The following is a 21,797-nucleotide window of genomic DNA, read 5'->3' on the forward strand; positions in this document are numbered from 1 at the left end:
CTTTCCAGCTCAGACCGTGTTTCTCATTCTACTTCTCCCTTTCTTGCTGTTTACCTCCCTTTTAACAAGGATGCTTGGTCCTTCTTCTCCAGTTTTGGAATCAGTCTCTCTCGTGGCCAGTCCATCATGCAGTCTTCCAATAAATATATCTTCCCCAGGCCCCAGTCACCTTAGCACAAGTTCTTACAACTGTCATCCTTTCCAGATACACTCTAATTATTAGAGTCAAGCTCAGACCATGCCTGACTTTGCACAAGGTAGAAGAAATACCTCACATTTGATTTTCTTTTCATCTTCTTTAATTTGTCCAATTCCTCCTAGAACATGGATGACATATCAATTCCTTTATGACATCCTGTTTGAAGCAATCTGCCAAGTGGCAATTCATCACATTGTTCACCTGCATCTCTTCATATACAATATCCTGTACACACCCACTCCTTTGTATTGTAAAATATCCATCTCTGCCAATAGATGATGAACTAGCTCCTTTTGGGAAAGAATAATGTCGAAATGATGTATTTGTAAACTTCTTTGAGTCCTTTTAAAAATAAGATAAAATGTCTTGCCCATGTAATTGTAATCCCTCTGTACAGTATGTTCACAATAAAAAAAGAATAAGACAAAATGTAAAGACAAAAGGGAGAAAGGAAGGAAGAAGAAACAGCTTTTAGTATTAAAAATAGCTTTAAAAAAAAGTGGCTTCCAGGCACCAATGGCACACATTCATAATTCTAGCTCAGGAGGCTGAGACCTGAGAATCGCAGTTTGCAGACTGCCCAGGCAGGAAAGTCCATGAGACTCTTATCTCCAATTAACCACCAAAAATCCAAAAGGAGAGCTGTAGCTTACGTGGTAGAGTAGTAGCCTTGAACAATAAAGATCAAAGACAGCATCCAGGTCCTGAGTTCAAGCCCAGGACTGGATTAAAGAAGAAAAGAAAGAAAAAAAAAAGGAAATCACAAGCAGTTCTTAATGGAAAGAGAAGAACCAAGAATTTAAGTCTGTTTACCCATCTCCTATTTAGTCCTTTCTTGATGCACTATACAAGGTTTTGTTGCTAAGTTATGGCTATCAACATTTTTCTTGTTGACCCTTCATACATCAAGAAGTCAATGTACACACACACACACACACACATCACTCAAGGTAAAAAGTTTCCCCAAATTATATGCCACTTATTAGTGCAATACACTTTTATTTTGTTGGTTTTAATTCTGATCTTTAACTACTGACTTGCTTTCTCGAGTACTGATAGATTAGAATTAGTTAAAGATCTTTAAAAATAAATCCTCATGCCTGAATTCCAGCCCCAGAAATTTCAGTTTAATCAATATGGGCTGTGACTAGGACATAGACATTTTTAATGGCACCCAGGCAATTCCTAACGTGCCAGCTAATGTGTGAACTGAGAGCCCAGCACCTCTTGACATGACCCATGAACCAATGGCACTGACATCCGCTGAAGGTCTTTCTGATATCCAGGATCTTGAACCTCCCCAGGGAGAAACTCCTTTATGAGAAACTCCATTTTCACAAGATCCCCAGGCGTTTCATAATCACATTTACAAGCACTGTTCAGCTTAGAGAACAGGGAGTCAGTTCTATAGAATGGTTGGCAGAGTAGGCTCTGGTAACTTATTGACCTCTCCATGCTTCCGCGTTCCCCATCTCTCAGACAGAGACAAAATAGCAGTATTTTTTCCAGTAGTGGCAATAAGATTATCACAATGGTATTCCTGGGAGGGTACATCCAGATAATTCATTTTAATTCATATTGCACAGTGTCTCACATATAATCTTACACATGGTGAGCATAAAGTAATCATTGTCTATTGCATTGTCCTCAATGCCAAGAAAATGACTGGAAAATATGCCTGTGCTTTAGCTGAGCATAGTGGTTAATGCCTGCTAACTCCAGCTACTTGGGAAGTACAGATACAGACAATCACAGTTCAAAGCCAACTGGGGCAAAAGGTTCATGAGACCCCATGTGAACCAATAAAAGCTGGGTATGGTGATGTTCACTTGTCATTCCAGTTATCAGAAGCATAAATAGGAGAAATACAATACAGGCTGGCCCAGGGAAAAAGAGAGATTCTATTCAAAAGATAACCAAATTAAAACAGCTGGGGAACCTGGCTCATGTGGTAGAGCACCTTATCAATAAAGACAAGGCTATGAGTTCAAACCTCAGCATTACAAAAAGAAAAAGAATAAAACTGTGCTATTCTTTTATTGAAATGGAAACTCAGAGAGGTAAAATAATTCCCCCAGAATTATGTGACTAGTTTACTAAAATTCTAAATGTAAAAAAAAGTTCTAAACATAAATTAAAATTCCCTGAGAGGCCTAACCCAGACTGCCCTCTGCTAGCAGTTTCTAATTTGCAAGGTTTGGATATTTGTTGCAATGCAAGCTTTTCTACATACCTCTGTGAATCGGTGTTCTAGCAACAGTGGTTTCAGTGGGTTCATTTTGCCCTGACTCATAAAAGCTGCCTAGTAAGTTGTCAGAGTTACTGTAGGCTATTAAACCACTTAGAGTGTCCATGGCCAGCTGGCCAGCACTTGTTTATCCTCCAGCTTCTGCTCATATCTGTCATAATTTCAACTGTGAAGTGTGCTTTTTAAAATTGTAAACCATTTTATTCTTAGCGTGGGCTTGCTGTGCTTATTTCTGGAATGGAATTCAAGACACGATTTTGCCCAGAGCAATTCCTAGCCATTAGTTCAAGCTTTAATAGTTTTATGGAGGAAGGAGGAAGAGTCTCCTACCACAAAATCAGTCCCTTAGTTAATGGATGCACCAGTGATTGATTCTGCTCTTATCTAAGGACAAGCAGCCAAGTTCACAGAAGACAAAACCACAACTGAAGTCAAATCAGAACTGATGTCTCAGGTTGCTGCTGATCTACCCCCATAGTTCTGTGAGCCATATTATTCTCTCTTGCCTGAAAAACCATGCCTGATCGACTTGCTAAAGAGTGGGAATGTAACAAAATCTGGCTACATACCACAAAGCCATTGCATTGACTTCTGGCCAAATCAATGTGATCAGCGTTTTCAGACAGGAAATAAAGGATTCTAGGGAAAGATAAACTCCTCGTTCCTCAGCCCAAACATGACTATAGTAGGAAGAGACCAGGAATGATTAAGTTCATGAATAAAGTTGTATTATTCAAAAGTTCCCAAGAACAGAACAGGTAAGTCTGGACACCATGATTCTCTTAATTATTTTAGTATGTAATTGCCTCGTCCTTTGCATCTTTTTGTCTCCAGTGTTATCATGGTTTCCTACATATCTTGTTACTCTAAATAGGGTTTTTTAATATTTCTTTGGTCTTTATTCTGTACTTTTTTCATCTTACTGTCTTTAAGCAGTTGTATAAAGGAGTTATCAACTTCAAAATACCAAAACAGTAAAGGACATTAGAAACTGGTTCTTTAAAAGAACATCTAGTTATCAAGAGAATCCAAGCTGAACATCAGGTTTGGGGGGGAGGGATGGGGAGGGGGTAAGGGAGAGGAGTGTGGAGATGGGAGGGCAGGGATGGTAAGGGGAAACAAAGGAGGAGGCAACAATGCTTGATAAGAAATGTACTCATTACCTTGCTCATGTAAACATAACCCCTCTGGATGGTATTTTCACAATTAAAAAAAAAAACTGCAGCAACCAAGTGAGTGTCCTAAATTAAATGACCCTTGACCCCATGACATCCTAGCAGCAGTGAGGAAAGAAAGAACAAAGGGACTAAGCAGAAGCTCATAAACCAAATTAATAGGCAGGAATGGTCTTGGTAAAAACCTATCCAGGCTTTATGATCCCTTATATGCAGTTCTAGTTAAATAAGGAGAAAATCAATCGTGTGTGTGTGTGTGTGTGTGTGTGTGTGTGTGTGTGTGTGTGTGTGTGTGTTAGCTGAGTTCTCCCTTCCATAGGGGTGATAGTCATAATTTCACTGAGCACAGGCCAAATGCAGTGAACATTCTTACTCTTTTAGTTCAAATGGAAGGAATAGTTGTCAGAAGCTGAAGAGACAATTAGCTACTGTCAGTAAATGTCAGGTGAGGAGTTACTTGACTGGTTTCTAGACACATTTTTTCTCCTTTTGAAAAATGGGCCACTTGTTTGGCTTTTGTATTACAGGATTTCTCCCATTTACTTTTTTTTTTTTTTGCTGGCAATCATACTTGTGATTTCATACATGCTACAAGGTCAGCGGTCTATCACTGAGCCACATCCCCAGTCTCACATTTTTATTTCTTAAGGAATTCTAGCTGTAAATTTTTTCCAGAAAATAAACTTGAAAGATTTGGAATCAGAATATATCATTCTAATCAGTTAATTGCTTTGAGTATCAATCATCTCTCCTATGAACTAGATGTACTCTTCCAACTAAGGACAGCATATAGGAAAGTATTCTATATTCAGTAAAGCACATACAATGCAACTGATGATGTCTCAACAACTTTAAGATATACAATTGGTATCATGAGACTGAAATTCATTTTATAATTGATTATCTCCTATGTGTGTGAATGTATCAGACAGACAATGACAGAGACAGAGACAGAGATGATTCAGGGATTGAATTGTTGGTCTTGAGGTCACAAATTGATACTCTACTACTTGAGCCATACCTCTGTTTGACATTTTGCTGCTTAATTGGAGATAGTGTCCAGGCGGTTTTTCTGTATGGGCTGGCTTTGAACCCCAATCCTCACCCTTCTGAGTGGCTAAGAAGGTCTTCTTACAATTTCATGTCCTGGTTCTGATACCACAAAGAGGCCCTATGCCAATTCAAAGACCAATGAAGTGATACTATTTATCTTTCCCAGACTCTCCCAAGGTTTACAAACTAAGTGAGGAAACCTTACCAACTGCCTGCTTTTGTTAATCAAATTTTATTGCGACAGCCACATTCGTTTCTTTGTATATTGTCTATAGCTGCTCTAGTGCTGCAATAGCAGAGTTGCATACTTGCTACTGAAATCATCTTACCCATATGCAAAAAATAGTACCTGTGTGGCTTTTCTAGACAAAAATGTGCTTAAGACTAATCTTTATATAAAAAGGGAGTATATAATTTTCTAATGGATACTGAATGAATTCATTTCATAATAATTCCTATAGTAGGATTTAATGGCCTAAATTACCATCATATTCTGAAACAAAAATGATGAAAAATGATTTGATAAATCTGGATCAACTAAGATATTTAGATAGAAAGCCCTGAGGATTTTAAGCCTTGTCAACCTAATAATGTGAGAAGGTGCTAGAGCTGTTTGAGTTCATCAACAGAATTAATGAAGTCCCAAATACTACACTAAAGTGCATGTTTTATGATAATTGGAGCAGTACTGTATGTCAGCCTGAACACCAGATTCCACTTTCAAGTATAGTGCTTATCAATGAAAATAATGAAGAATGATTAGGCTAGATCCTTGATTTAAGTCAAGATATTATCTAGATAAAATATGAGTTGGTCATATTATTTTAGTATTTTACATTTTAAATTCAGAGTAAAAGTTCTCAGAAACTAAGAATCTTGGAAGTAAAACTTTGAAACTACTTTGTTTCCTGGACCTTTTTCAATAAAGAATTTCAGGATAAAGTCCATGTTATTTTGTACTACAGTCTGTTAATTATTTCCGAGAGGATAATAACAAGCCATCCTTGAAAAGAATAGCTGGTAATGGACTTAGCTCTAGAGACTTTTAGATAGTGTTTGCCAAAAAACAAGGTTACTTCGTTGTTATGTCAAACGTATCCTTTATTAGCCTAAATATGTAAAATATACCAAATAAATTATGAAGGGCTAGTGTCTGACTTGCCTGGCCACTGCTTTGAAATGCTCCTGGTAGCTTCTTAGATCTATAATAGGAGACTATACATTTTGTGTTTTTCTGAAAAGATATCTTAAAATTCCTGTAAAACAACACCAGGAAGATTTCATGAGAGAGAAGAACTTATGGATTTTTTTGGAGGGGGTATGAGGGCAGTCATGGGACTTGAACTTGAGGCCTGAGTGCTGTCCCTGAGCTCTTTTGCTCAAGGCTAATGCTCTACTAATTTAAGCCACAGCACCACTGCTGATTTTCTAGTGGTTCATTAGAGATGAGTCTCATGAACTTTTCCTGCCCAGGCTGGCTTTGAACCATGATCCTCAGATCTCAGCCTCCTGAGTAGCTAGGATTACAGGCATGAGCTACCAGTGCCTGACTAACTAGCCTCAGATAACCGACTAAATTATAGATTTGTTGTCCCAATGAGGTTAAAGCTTAGTAAATAAGTGTAAGAAGGTATTTTAAGTGTTCCTGAGAATTAGAACTATTTTTTTCTCAGTAAAGTTTGAGCTTTGTTCTCTGTATCAGTTCTCCAAGGACAAGAAGCAATAGGAAGTGATTGGCATAATGGCCAGGTTAGCAGGCCCCACATCTGTAGGTCAGCTAGTAGCTGGTGTCCCAGGCTTGAGTCAGCATTTCTTCTTTGTCAGGGAAACCTGTTGTGTTCTTATCGATTTCCCAACTGATGGAATGAGGCCTACCCAGATTATTTGAGGATGGCTTCATGACTCTCATCCATGTTAATCACATCTATAAAATACCTTCTCAGCAGTACAAAGATTAGTGTTTATTTGATAATTAGGCACTCTACCCAAGCCACATTGACTCTTAAAAGTAACTATTACCATCTCTCTCTGTATGAAAAGAAAGTTCTTATCTTGTACTACTTCATTGTGTGCGTATGTATGTGTTTGTGTGTGTGAATGTATCTGTATATATGTGAGAGATAGAATCCAGATCTATAAAAGACAATGTAAGAGTTTGGCAAGTATTGAAATACGCAAATCAGAGGCTTTTGCTTATCTGAATTAGTAAGGCAGACGACCTCAATTCAATAGACACATGGTTGGTTATATTCTGTTCCCAAATGTGGTCCGAAGGAACAGTATTGCCATAAAATCATTAATGAACGGAGATTTCTATCATGGCAGGAAGCATTGGTGAACCTTAAGATTCAGGTGTGGTTGGGGGTGGGTTTTGTCCATATTTCCCATCGCTGCCACCCTCCTCCAAGTTACTGTCTCTCACCCTACTTCACTACATTTTTAAATAAGTTTTTATTGTGAAAATACCGTACAGAGGGGTTACAATCACATGAGCAAGGTAATGAGTACATTTCTTATCAAGCATTGTTACCTCCTCCTTTGTTTTTCCCCTACCACTTCCCTCCCATCTTCACAACTACATTAATGAATTTAGTTTCTCGTAAGTCAAGTGAAAGTAAACCTGCATTGTTGCTCCTGCTATCTTTTTTATTTCCATTCTGCAGTCTAAGGGTAGCGGACATAGCCCTCTCTGTTCTAAAGCTAAACCTCTGCTTGTTCATTCCCTCTCCAATTTTCTATACTTTTTCTCTACTGTCGATAGCCCAGTAAAGGACATGTCATTGGGGTACACCCACTTGGTGAAGCCAATGGCTACTTTTAGTGTAATGTTCTGTTCCTGGTACTTTGGAAATGGCTGATTAGGCCCTCTTCAAACACTGTCATTCCCTGGCCCTACCATTTTGGCTCTGCTCTATAGTTACACTGCTTCCCTCATTGGCTTCTTTCCTTCACAGCTTTACCTCCACCTCCCACCCCAGCTAACACTGTTTCGCTAAAACTCACTGCACCTTTGGGCAGCTCTTCTCTGATGGATTTTACTTACTTAAAATGTGGCTACTAGTTTTTTACATTCAATAAATATGTATGCACAATTACTCTGTGCATGCTATTCTGGATTCCAAGGATAACAGTTTTCTCCATTATTTCAAAGAGAACAGGTAATTTTGTTTTATTTCATTTTGTTTTGGGTCATTTTTAGGAGCCTCAATTATTGTCAGTACTTCACTAAAATACTGAATGGAAATCATTCATTTAATTATGATAAATATATGCTAGTTTTCTTTGCTAAACCTTGACACTCTATTGTTACTTGGTGGTATTTTCAAGTCATGGACCATTTCTTACACATCTTTGTATTTGTTAGACCTTTCCTAGAATTTAGAGTAAGTTTTATACGGGGATTCTATGGCTAGACACAGAAAAGCCACATTTTGAGACGTTGAATCAGGAGTCTTTATTAGAAAGCTGGCGACAGCAAGCAGACTCATGTTCCCCCAAAAAAGTTACAGCCTTGACTATACTTAATACTGTTAGGAAACTGGGCCATGAGGGTATTACAGTAAAGAAAGAGCAGAAAACAATCTCAACAAACCAGATCAACTCTACTGGAGAGTTGAAGAAGGATGCCATGGTGACTGAGGAGAATCAGGAGACCCGAGGCATGGTGTAATGGTAAGCAGGGTCAAGGGACCTAACTAGGGTCATGGTTAGGGGGCAGGGTCACAAGCAACTCAAGAGTTTGAAGAGTCTCCGAAGTTTGAGGTGTGGATCTGGCAGGTCCAGGAACCTATTGTCCAAGTCCCTGCCCTGTCAGCTTCTACTAGTCCAGTTGCTTATCATGTGTGGAAGGGAATGGTGAAGTGGAATTCCACCTCTAGAGTTGTCAGAAAGTCTCCATCTTCCACCAAGATGTCAAGACTGTGCCTCTAAGACCCAATATTCATGAGGACCCCTTAAGTATTTATTCAATGGATAATAGAATAGAATAAAATTATTTTCTTATGGCTACATCAATCTTATGTTGGTTACACTGATTAACTCCTGCTAATTAGAAATCAGTTGCTGATTAAATTAGTAAAAGCAGAAGTAATTACTACTTAATAAGTACAATTGAGATGAAAAGAAGTTTTAAATATGGAATCCATAGAGAAATAGCAAATGAACACTTACAACATACATACTTATGCTGATGATTCCAAAATTTGTATTTCTAGTCCCTCCCTCAGTGGCTCCAATCTCCTCCCCATCCACTAGATTTTTAAAAATTTACCTATCACCTTATTATGCAGACTAATGATATGATAATTCCTACTGATAACAAGTTTGATATTTTAACTATTTAAATGACAATGAAAATAAAGGCACCAGTGTATATTTTGTAAACCTAGAACCTATAATATATGATTATTTTTGCATGCATTGATTTAATTGAATACCAATCAAATATAGTCAATAAAGTAATTGTTAAAACATAATATAGTTCATCTTTTCTGACTTAAAATACTTAATAAGGTAATTTTCACTGAACAAAGAAAAATACTTAAGTGAAATTGATATTGCATTTTGTTTTAGTGTTTCATTTGCTTTGGCCAAAACAAAATACTACTTCTTAGCTTTAATCTTTCTCTACAATGCAACTAGAGGCATTGTCAGATTTAAAATGATAATTGCATGTTTAGTAGGTGAATAAATTTAAGAAGCTGCAGTCAAACCCATTGGGAAAAATGAAACTAAGACAAAAATTAGATGAAAACATTTGACAGCAGAAAATATTTGACATAGCTCCTATTTCCTATTTTTTAATCTAAGCCTGAATTTTAATTAATATCTTTCCCAATATCCTGACTTTAGCATTTTATGCTGAAGAAATTATTGAAAGATTGACTAGCAGTCTCTTGATATAGCAACAAATATTTATAATCTGCTGACTATAATTTTATATTATTTATTGACTAACTCTTTAGATCTCTTGCTTTTTTAGGCCCATAATTAAAGATTTGAAATATGAGTTTATATTCTGTCAGCTGCTTAAATAGAATTCAAAATAGGTATGGGTAATAGTCCTATATCCTCAGCAATCATTTATTACCACTTATGTGGAGAAGTTAACAGTTCTGTGTAACAAAAATTGATAATGTATCAAAACAAATCTATGTCAATCTAAGAAAACAGATGCAGCCAGTGAACTAATAGCCCCTTCTCTATTTGTGCTCATTGAAATCAATAAGATTTTTCACTCAGATATAAATAGTTCCATTTCTAATAGTTCTTGTGAATCTTAGCTTTCATGGCAGTAGATTTTCAAAGTATATACCTCGCATAAAATATATTAAGATAATGCTTACTGCATGCTGTACCTGATGGCTTCTTATGACCTGAAAATGTATCTCCAGGGATCCTCTTTGCTATGCATGTCATTTCTTCTTTTTGTTCCCATATGTTTGCTTTCAAACTTGGCAGACTGAGTAGCTGTTTCAAATATAATTCTACCATTGAGGGATTTCTTCATGGGAGTTGCACCCTGTAGATAAAAACAAGATTATTATGTCATGATAAAATAACTTGTGTGTATACATTATGCCAAAGAATCTATTCAGTGAGACACGGGGAATTAGGTAAACAAAATCCAAGCAACTAACTCTAGTCCAAGCCTGAATACCAGATAAATGGGTGAAATGAATCTTGAGATTTCAAATGTCTCGATAACCAATCATCTATGTAGTTGGGAGATAAGCCTAGGAACAACCTCAAACACCCTATTGTTGTGGCAACCTGGTCACTTGTAGTTGTGGAACTTGGCTACTCTCAGACATGATTGCTTCTATAAAAAGGGACAGTACATTTTCCTTCAGGTTATATCAAGGAATAAAATGAACTTAAGTTCCCTAAAACAATTGGCTGGCAGTTATTATTCTTAGAACATAATAGTAGCTAATATTATTAGCCAATTTAGTCATTACTCCCTGATCTCAAACACTTAATTTATTCAGTAGAAATGACTTAATAGACTGTTTTGCATTAGTTAGGCAAAAAAGAAATCAAATAACTTTCTGAAAATTTTATTTTTCAATTGATTAATCTTCCACCATACCATATGGGTATGATTCTTGATTTTGCCCTGGTTTCTAGGAACTTGATGTAAAATAGAATGCTAGCTTGTAATTTACAATAATATCACATTTAGGTTGTTTCTGACTCTTTATAAATATATTTTGATGGAATGTACAATCTATTATAATCCACAGTGATCAAAATTAATGTAAAAACACAGGAATCTACTTACAAATGTATTCACATAGTTTTATGTTTAATAGCTGGAGGAAGAGGGCAACTTAAACTCTCCAGTGATGATTTTCTGCTAACTTATTTCAATCACCTTCTATGGGATATAATAGTTGAAACATTGGAAATAGCAGGGGACTCAATTGATTTTTTCTCTGCACCATTTATCTGTTATATCTGAGAATAACGATCTCCCATTGTCTGCAGTGAAATTGTTCCATATCTTCCTGAAACCCTCAGACCATAGACATTATCCCCAGAAGAATCTGTGTGCAATGTCTAACAGAAAGCATCTGTGAGGCATAGCCCCACAAAATTTAGAGAGATAATAGCCATCTTTCTCTGCATTCCAAAATTTCACAGGAGCCAAGACAAATTATTTCTCCTGTTACTATGTGTTGGAGAGATTTTAATTGGCAACCTTTGGTATATATGGCGTGATGAATACTTTGACTTCTTAATACTGGAATCAAATATTGCTCTTTCAAAACCTGAAATAGGAAATCAAAGGGTCCAAGTTTGAATAGTCATAGTCTGTCAGAGACGAGTCGCATCTGCCAAGTCTGTTTCCCTCTTCGCACGTTAGAAGGCTCTCTCGTCAAACCTTGGGCCAGTGCGTATGCGATACGCAGGCACATTTTCAGCATGGCACATTTGTTCCTTCTGCCAGCCCATTTTATGAAGCTCAGCAACTTAAGGCTGCACTAGCTCTAAAATCCATATGGGAGAAATATTCTGGCAGCCCTCATTTCTGCAAGGCAGCAGGGGCCCTGTAATTTCTCACAAATGAAGGGAGTGAAGAAGTGGATCGACATAAGGGAGTGTGTTACACTCCACTTAAGGATTGTTGATTGGTTTGCCATGGAGGCTCTCACTAGTCAGAATACTTCCCAGACAGGCCACATAGGATGATGGAAATGTCGGGGTGAGAACCAAGCAGTTTCACCAGCAGACATCTCCCAGCCCAGCATGGGGACTCAGGACTAGCACCAGTTCACACTGGAGCAAACAGTGGCTTTTTTTCCCCCAAAGCAAATCAAGGCAATGACTTCATAGATTGTAATCTGGAGTGGTGAAATAGTCTTATTCCCTGTTTCTTATCGATTTCACAGTATCAAAAATGAAATCCCTTCTTCCTCAGACTGAAAGCATTTCTCTACCTATCTTAACAGTGTGGGAATGTCAAGTAGCAAACACACACACACACACACACACACACACACACACACACAGAGTTGCAGAAACTTGGCAACTCATTGGCAAGAAGCAGCACAATCAAATCAAATAAGTGCATCAATCCGTTTTATCTTTCTCACTTTCTCTCTTATTGTTACATGTTTTTCTTGCTCAGACAGAACTACAGAAAGTTGACAGTTGCAGGTAAAGCAGAATAAACTGTTGGAAAGCTCCACTTGGAAAGGGAAGCTCTGCTTTTGGAAAGTTTCCAACTCCACTACAGCCAGAAGCCCTTGCCCTGCCTCTCCACCCCAACAACATACAAGGGAGATTTCTCATTTGTTTTTTGTTTTGTTTTGTGGTTGTTTTCTTTTTATTTGCCTATGTAAATGCTCTACTACTTAAGCCTGCCCCCAATCCTTTTATTTTTAATGTTGCTTTTGTCTTTTGGTAGGCTTTTTTTTTTTTTTTTTTGATAGAATCTTGTGACCTTTTCATAGGCTGGCTTTGAACCACAATCCTCATGCCTCAGCCTCCTGACTCGCTAAGATTGCGAGTTTGTGCCACCATACCTGGCTTCAGGGGAGATTTTTTTTAATTTGCTTTGTTGGACTAAGGTGAGAAAGTGGTGCTAGTTCAGGTCAAATTGACCCCTTGGAGGTGGTTCCATTAAACTCAGGTGTGGCTGCATGTGACTGAATCCACCTGTGTCCACCCCCACACAGGAGAGCTCAAGGAAATACTGCAACACATTTTAGCATGCTCTAATAAGCTTTCAGGTTTTGAGATAGAGTTCTTTTGTGCTTATTTTCTTCTTGTAACCCACTGTCATCTTACTTGATCCCTCTGATAATATTTTGTCGATTTTCTTTTTTTTTTTTTTGGTTAAAAATGGGTTACATTCTTTTAGAGAAATGACAGATTTGCTGACCATTTATGCTACTGAATTTCTTAAAGCAAGCAGGTTGTTTTTAAATAGCCTCTGCTCTTTGGAGCTTTGCAAGAAACCATCTTTTGTGCTTTTCTATGGCTTCACTTATAGTTTTATCAGAAGCATTGTTTCATCTTTGCCAGATCAGCATATAATCAGTGCCTTTAGATTCTCTTAGAAAGTATTTTCTTTCTCCTTTTCAAGAAAGTAAAATGCCAGTATTTAAATATATCTTACCACTCAATGCCAAACACAAAGGAAATGTAAATAGATCTTTGGACTAACTCACATCTGCCAGGGAGCAATTGTTGCTTGTGTGCTGATTAAACATAAAATGCTTTAAACCAAGCTTTTAATTAGTCATCTGCAACAGGTCACACTGATGAAATTGTAAAATGTGATTAAGAAGTCTTTCATTCTTTTGAGAAATAAATGGTTATTCCATCATCTTGTGGATGAAGTATAGATAGAGGATATCTCTGCCTTTGAATAAGTATTATAGTCCCTGGTTGCTTTTGGAGAAAAATCAGTGCACCTGGAGTAAGCTCCAAGAGGCATGTCACTTACCTGTCCAACTAGTGATGTGTGTGAATCCACATTCTCAACAAATGTAGAAACTCTTAAAAATGATCTTAGAAATGAATTGGACACTGGTGGCTTACGCTGCAATCCTAAGTACTCAGGAGGCTGAAATCTGAGGATCATGGTTTGAAGCCAGCCTGGGCAGGAAACTCCTTGATATTCTTATCTCCAATAAACTACTCAAAAGAGTCAGATGTGGCACTATGGATCAAGTGGTAGAGTGCCCCCTTAAGCAAAAGAAACTCAGGGACACTGCCCAGGTCCAGAGTTCAAGCCCCAGGACTGGAAAAAAATGATCTTAGAAATGATCTTTTTTAAAGCTGGATGTGGTGGCTCAAACTTGTAGTCCTACCTACTTAGAAAGCAAAATTTGAGGTTAGCCTGGACAAGAAAAAGAAAGAAAGAAAGAGGGGGGAGGGATGGAGGAAGGAAGAAAGGGAGAGAGGAGGGGAGGGAGGTAGAGAGGGAGGGAGGAAGAAAGGGAGAGAAGGAGGAAAGGGAAGGAGGGAGAGAAAGAGAAAGGAAGGAAGGAGGGAGGGAGGGAGGAGGAAGGAAAGGGGGGGAGAGAGAAAGAGAAGAAAGAAAAGAAAGAAAGAAGGAAGGAAGAAGAGAAAGAAAGAAAGAAAGAAAGAAAGAAAGAAAGAAAGAAAGAAAGAAAGAAAGAAAGAAAGAAAGAAAGAAAGAAAGAAAGAACAAGTCTCCATCTCCATGGCTGGGCTCAGTGCTGCGTGCCTACATCTCAAGCTACAGGGGAAGCAGAATGGCTGGGTACAGTGAACCACACTTGTTATCCAATGACATGGGAAAGTCACAAATAGGAAAATCAAAATCCAGGCCAACCCAGGCATGAAGCATCACTAACCCACCTAAAGGGGCTAACCTACCTAGTAAGCACTAGGCCTAGAGTTCACTGAGAAATAAAAGAGGTGGGGATGGATTATCTTTCACAGCTTCTGCATCCACTGGCTTGCCCAGGATCACACAGCTATGAGAGGTACACTAGAGCATATGTTCCATTATTGTTGCAGTGTGTGGAGGTCACAGTGCTCTGTCTCCTCCCCCCCTCAGCAGTCTCTGGGACATCCTCCAAACAGCATATTGTGAAGGATAGCAGAAAACGGACTGAGCTGTGGCAGTGGATTTCCCTATTTGCAATTATCTGCTTCACTGCCTCCTTCCATTAACAGCTAATCAAAGGAATATTGCAGTTCATCTCTCAATTTTCATATTCAGGGATTAAAAATATTTTTCCCAGCCTTATGGCTGATAATGATTTGATGGGCACAAAAGGATCCTCAAATCAAAATATGGCCTAGGCTGTTTAAAATTCTTTGCTGGATTCAGTCTTTGAATCTGACCTAATTATCAGTGTGACTTCAGAAGTTGCTTTTCCTCTCCTAGGTTCAGTTTCCCCATGTATAAAATACAGAAAGCAATGGCTATCCCATCTGGGTGCAATAAGGATGAGAAAAGACAGCGTTTGTAATGTCAAAGCACATTATCAATGGTAGTCATTGCAATCAAACACATCCAGGTGCTGCTGATGTGGTTAAGCATGTTGGGAAGAGTAACATACAGGAAAACATTGCTTCAGATTGAGGAGTTTGTCATGTGAGGACAAAGCAAGATTAGAAGCAGGAAGGAAAGCAAAGAGGATGGAGAGGAAAATAACCTATGGGGGCCTGAAGCAAACCTTAAAGTAGGGAAGAAGTGGCAGGAGTTGGTGAAAATGTAGCCTAACCAGTTTGTATGTGCTGCTGGACAGTTTGGACTCGACTCTATCTGTTACAAGGCCATGACTTCCCCGGTCTCTTTCCAGCACCAACAACAGCAAGTCCAGAGAAGTGACTACTGCAAAAGTTCATGTCATAGCTGCTAAGGATCTAATGGCAAGGTGGTGGTAGTTGGGAAAAGAGAGGAAAGAACCCGTTTGGTGCTAGAATTCAAAAGTCTTTGTCTTAGAATGTCAGAATGAAAAGTTAAGGAAGGTGAGGGAAGGGGTAGGTTGGGAGGGATGATGGTGAGAACGTTGAGTTGTCGTTAATCAAGATGCATTTTATTCATAAACTGCTTTAAATGACAACTCCTTTTTATGACCCAAAGATTATAAAAGAAATTTTAAAAAATAAAGTGGAAGTTATTGGGGAAAAAAGAATTTCAGAGTGAAGAAACAGTTGGTTTAGTCATCTCTTGAAAGTTATATTATATACATATATATATAGTATATACATTATAAGCTTTTATTCAGTGGTTAAATGCATTGGGAAGAGGAAATGAGAATAAGATTCTCGAATGTGCTGATACCATTTGCTTTGGCATACCTACATAAAAATGTAAACATCCTGACTTCAAAATAATTGCTGGTCTGAGTCTGTAAGAATGTTAATAAGTCATTGTCTGAACTTAGATAATACTGCAGATTGATTCACCTTATTTTACTTCACAATGCCATGTATAATATTTTACATTAGAATTAGAAAATTAAAATTCTCCTGATAATTTTGTCCTATCATTGTACCTTCTTTTCTAGCATTTAAATTTTAATATATGAATTTATATATATTATTATCATGGCTCATTATATGCATAGCATTTTCACATATGTGAAATAGGTTTTTAAAAAACGATTGTGGCAAGACACCAATGGCTACACCTAATTGTAGCTATACAGGAGCCAAGAGATTCTTATCTCCAATTAGCCAAAAAGCCAGAACTGTAGCTCTGGTTCAAATGATAGACTGTTAGCCATGAGCAAAAAAAAAAAAAAGCTAAGGGATATCACCTTGGCCCTGATTTCAAGCCCCAGTACTGTTAATGCTTTGTCCATAAAGAAGTCACATTGACTTGCTTAGAGGTCAATTCAGGGAGACCTAGCTTTGATTCTGTTATACTGTCTGCCTTACCACAGTGCTATACTTTGGAGAGTACATTTCACCAAGAACAGTTCTTTCCAGTTTTAATTGAGGGAATGGGGCACACCTCCAAAAGTATCAGTCATCATTTATTATGTATTTGTGAGGAAGTAAATAAGTAGGTAGGCAATATGCAATAAAAGTGCATATTACATAATTTAAACATTTTTTAAACATGAGCTTTAGACAATAAAGTTAAAATAAATCTGGTTGGTCTAAAGAAAAATATAATAATTTTTAAAGTAATGTTCATAGAATTGTTAGTATGGATGTAGTTTTTCATCAAAAATCTGTATAAAGAAAACATTTGAAATACTCAGTGGGCGTAGTAAGCTTATCTGGGAAATCCGCTCTAATGTCTAATAACTAAATCTTGTCATTATCTTTATTTAGCCTCCATGTATATGTTTATAAATAATGTCCAAAATAGAATTAATACTCTGCATATTGTGAAAAAACTTGAAATAAGTAGAAGAAAGTATGAATAAATTTGTAAGTTACAAACATGAGATGGGAGCAATTTGAATCGAAATACTGGAAAATATTGATGAAGTGACAACAGAAATGAATGAGTTGGGACAAAATTATACCTAGAAAGGAAATCTCTTTGAAGGTAAAAAGAATAACAAAATTCAACTAAAGCAAAGTTCAACAAGTTGTTAGTTGTAAGGTATGAATGATAAGATACCAGCTTCACAAAATGATAGCTTACTGGGAGGTGAAAATAGAAATAAGTTGGGCCAGGCGCCAGTGGCTCATTTGTAATCCTAGCTACTAAGGAGGCTGAGATATGAGGATTGCAGTTCAAAGCCAGCCCGGGCAGGAAAGTCCATGAGACTCTTATCTCCAATAAAACACCAGAAAACTGCAAGAGGCACTGTGGCTCAAGTGGTAGAGCACTAGGCTTGAGCTGAAGAGCTAAGGGACAGCACCCCAGCCCAGAGTTCAAGCCCCACAACAAATGTAAATAAATAAATAAGTTGGGAGGATTATTGGTAAAGTCTGGGAAATGATAGGTCTGGAGATTGAGTAGTATGAATTCACCAGCATACATTCCAAGGTGAGAGTTGGGTTGGAAGTCCACATATTCCAGTCTGGTCCAGGGACCAGGGTGCTGGGTAAGGAATGAAGATAGGAGCAGTGAGAGCTGCTGAAAAAGAAGACTCTAGGCCACAGTGACTGAAAGACTGTGAGGAGAGCACACAGCATAAAAGTAATGCCAGTGTCAACCACGAGTCATGAGGAGTGCCTATTTTATCCAAAATGACAGTGTCTATGAGATAACAGGCAACATATATTTACTCCCCTGAGTAAAAAGGAAATTATTCCAGAACATTTTCTCATGTAGGGCAACAGTACCAAGCCTTCATCAACCTTCTTTACCCTCCCTTGTACTTTAAATACTTCACGACACAGTATTCACCAAATTCAGTCACACCCAATCTGACAAGTAGACCTGAGACCACTAACCCTAAAACCAGCTGGTCCTAATATTGTCTGAAGTGAAGGTCCTATGGAAAATAATAACATCTCCCAGGAAATATAGTTATGAAAATAGGTGTTTAGCTTTTAAATGAAATGTATCATCTTATTCTTATGGAAAACCTTCCTTTGGTGAAAATTAAAAGTGTTTCACTAGGATGATCTCATTCTCACAGTAATTTTGCAAAAAAAAAAGGGGGGGTGGAATGCAGGATATATTTGAATTCCTATTGTATAAAAGAAAAGATTTTTAAGATGGAGATCAAGTGACTTCTGTACAAGTCTCTCCCCCAAAGTAGGCCAGCAAGTTGGAGCTAGAGCCAGTTTTCCTAATGACATTCCTTTCTGTGCTCTTAAACCCAATCTGTCCCAGTACTTGGCTTAGCACTGTAGGATGACATATACCAGGTGGCTTATAGTTTCCTTTCACAACATGTAAATGACATTCATCCAGCAGCAAAGTCTATAAATATCCTGGCCAATCAGTTCTATCAGAACAAGTAAATGCTTGCTTACATCTCCATCTACACTTTTGTAACATCACACATTATCCAGGCCTCTGTGTGTTTTTAATGTGGGGCCATTGAATGCCGTCAAGTTGTTAGATAGTTGTATCCTAGGACAACTGACCACTCATCCTTTTTTGAATTCAGAAAGTTGTGTCATTCCATAAAGATGTTGTTGTAACCTACTTTCTCACTTGTTGGCTTGATGACTTGAAAAATTGTTTTGAGGTGAAAATACTCATAAATTTTAAATAGTCGTCTTACTAAGACCCACAAATAGTTTCCATGCTGTGTCTAAATAGCAAGATGACATTAAAAGGCAAAAACATAGATAACATTAATCACTATAACTCAAGTAATGACTCCTTAGACTCGGCAGGAAATCTTAAGAGTTTTGAACGCTCCCATTTTCTTTTTTCTATGAAATGCTAGCAGGGCAGAGGGCAGGAAAACAGCATGAGATTGTCCACAATGATTAAAGGTAGGGAGAATCTTAGAGGACTTTCAACTCTCAACTTGTCCATTCAAAGCCTGTCATTTCAACAATCATACTGAAGTCATCTCTGATAATGATTGCAGTGGGAATATTTTGATGGGACTGTCTTGATCAAAATAACAACTAACAAAATAGCTATTATCCCATATAAAGCAATTTATACCTTGCAAAGCTTTTTGCCTACGTTTTTTCACTAGTCCTTTCCCAGGAAAAAATATTGACCTTCATTACTTCAGTGGGGTCTCAGTCACAGAGTATTTAAGCTAGTTTTTGGAAAGCACACAGCTAGTAAGAGATAGAGTGTGTTCAGTCTTTTGACTGCCCATGAGGCCACTTATATACCAGCCATCCTCCCAAGCCTACAGAGAACATTGGCTCAACAATAAAGGTGAGCACCAATGTGTTGGAACAAAAGAAAACAAAGTGGACTCACTTTACAGGAAGGTAGTTCCCAAGTGAAACAGGAATGTTCAGGAAGTAAAAGAAAAGATATTTTCCCCTCCTGAGAAATCTAGGTGATACAAAAGAAAACAATTGATCATATCGATTACATTTGCAAAATTAAGTCTGGAAATATCAAGTATCATGTCAAATGAGAGCAATGAGAAGTCTTACACATTACCCATGAGTGTATAATTCATTATGATCTTTTTGCCCATCCATGCAAGTTGAAAACTGCACACACAGCCAATGGTCAGAAATTCCATGCCAAGATATATAACTCAGAAATAATCTCCCATATGTGAACAGGAGCCATGGAAAAGGGTTTATGCCAAAGTATGGGTTTTTTTTCTTTCTTCCTTTGTTGTGGTGCAGTGACCCTAGGGCTTCACACACACACTAGGTAGGCTCTCTATCACTTATGCTACAACCCTAACCCCTGATTGCTGTTGTTGTTGCTGCTGCTGTTTTAGGGGGTTAGGGTCAACTAACTTTACCAAGGCTAGCCTCAGTTTCACAATCTAGCTACCACAGTCTTCCAAGTAGCTGTGGTGAGTGGGATTACACCACCACACTGAGCCATAGCAGAGTATTCTTTAAACTTGCTAGCATTTATAAGAAGGACAGCATCCATCAACAGGAAAATGGGTGTGACACCAATGTGGCCACCAATAGATAATATATAACATAGAAATTAATGAACTAGGGGCACAGGTACAAAAATAGATTGGTATTGTAAGAATATTTTAAATGTGATTACAGATTAAAATGGGTATCATTTGTAAAATGTTTAAAAATACACAAAACTTTTTAGGGCTGACAATTTTTTAGGGCTTACATACTTCTTAGAGACAGCATTTCTATATGCACCCAGACAGGACATAGAATATAAAGTATCATTACCATGCCTCAGATTGAAGACAAGGGCCATTTTTAGAAATAGAAGGAATTACATGTGAGGTGCTAGCCAAGAAGGTATCTACAAAGGTGAGCATGGTAGTACATAGGTATTTCTTTTTTCTTCAACCTTTTAACTGTGTGAATATAAGATTAAAAGTAGAAGGGCAGGGGAGCTGGGATTTGAATCACTGTTAAAATACTTGCCTAGCATGTGTGAGGCCCCTGAGTTTGATCTAGCATACTATAAAGACAGAGAGAGGGCATGGGGGAAGAGCAGCAGAAGGAGAAAATACAGTCTCTCTGAATCTGACACTTTCCTGGCACTCTGTGAGAAGATCAGAATCAATTTTAAACGATGCCAAAGAAAAACCAGATGCTCCCTCTATTGAGGAATCATAATGGCAGAGGAAGAGTGCCCATTCCAACTCAGTTGGGTCCTGCTGACTGTGATGCACCAGCACCCTCTCTGGTGGCATCAGGGAAGAGTGAAGTTCCATCTAACCAATTACAGAAGCTGTGACTGATTGGTTCTTAAATGGCTCACTTGCATTTGGGAGAAGTGACTATGAATCAAGTCAGTGCTGTTGAGTGTAATTTACAGTTATTTTATTCAGGTAATTATTCTAAGTGCATTTAATAAAGAAATTATTTTATATCATATACCTATGAATGGTCAGAAAAATATTTATCTCTGATAGTTCAACCATGTTTGCTATTTTGATGGACAGGGATGTCCCAGATGAAAGCCCTTGACATTTGCGCTACTCATTTCAGAATTATTCTGATACATTGATATCTGTTGAGTTATGCACTTGACAATCTGTGAAAACATGTTTTTGCATCCCTCATGGACTCCTCACATAGCCAGACTTAATTTCAATTTGCAAGTCCAATTTTCAAGTATTATGGTTTGTGAGGATAAAAATACCAATCTATGATAGAACAGATCTCTAAAAATAAAGTTGTTATTCATACATAATGGAAAAAATTTAAAACAATTATCTCAAACAATCATGTCTTTCTGTATTCTTAAAAAAAGCAGAAAAAATCATTCTAATAACATATTTTATAATGAGTATTCTACATTTGGGGCATTTCTGATATTATAAAGTTAGCTTCTAATAGTAGACTGGTAAAGATCCAGGATAATTCATTGGTGAGAGAAGGCACAAGGCATTACTGAAATAATCAACAGAACAAACAGATTTGCTAAGATTAAAGGATAAGCATATAGCAGCTTGTTATATGAAGGGTCCAAGAGTCTGCACCATCATAGTTGGAGGTTTTTTTGGTTTTCTTTTATGGTACCAGTACTGGGGCTTGTATTCATAATTTTTTACTCAAAGCTAGCACTCTGCCAGCTATTGCAATAGTTCTACTCCTGGCTTTTTGATGGTTAATTGGAAATAAAAAT

At 37.7% G+C, this 21,797-nt stretch overlaps 1 protein-coding gene across 1 annotated transcript in view; it reads left to right on the forward strand.

Annotated features, from left to right (window-relative positions):
- The window catches only part of Magi2 (membrane associated guanylate kinase, WW and PDZ domain containing 2), a 1,359,346-nt gene that overhangs the window by 1,099,510 nt on the left and 238,039 nt on the right, over positions 1-21,797 (forward strand). The gene's annotated exons all lie outside the window — the stretch shown is intronic.

The sequence above is a fragment of the Dipodomys spectabilis genome, unplaced genomic scaffold, assembly GCF_019054845.1.
Source record: "Dipodomys spectabilis isolate Male_0828 unplaced genomic scaffold, ASM1905484v1 ptg000089l, whole genome shotgun sequence".
NCBI classification, from domain to species: Eukaryota; Metazoa; Chordata; class Mammalia; order Rodentia; family Heteromyidae; genus Dipodomys; species Dipodomys spectabilis.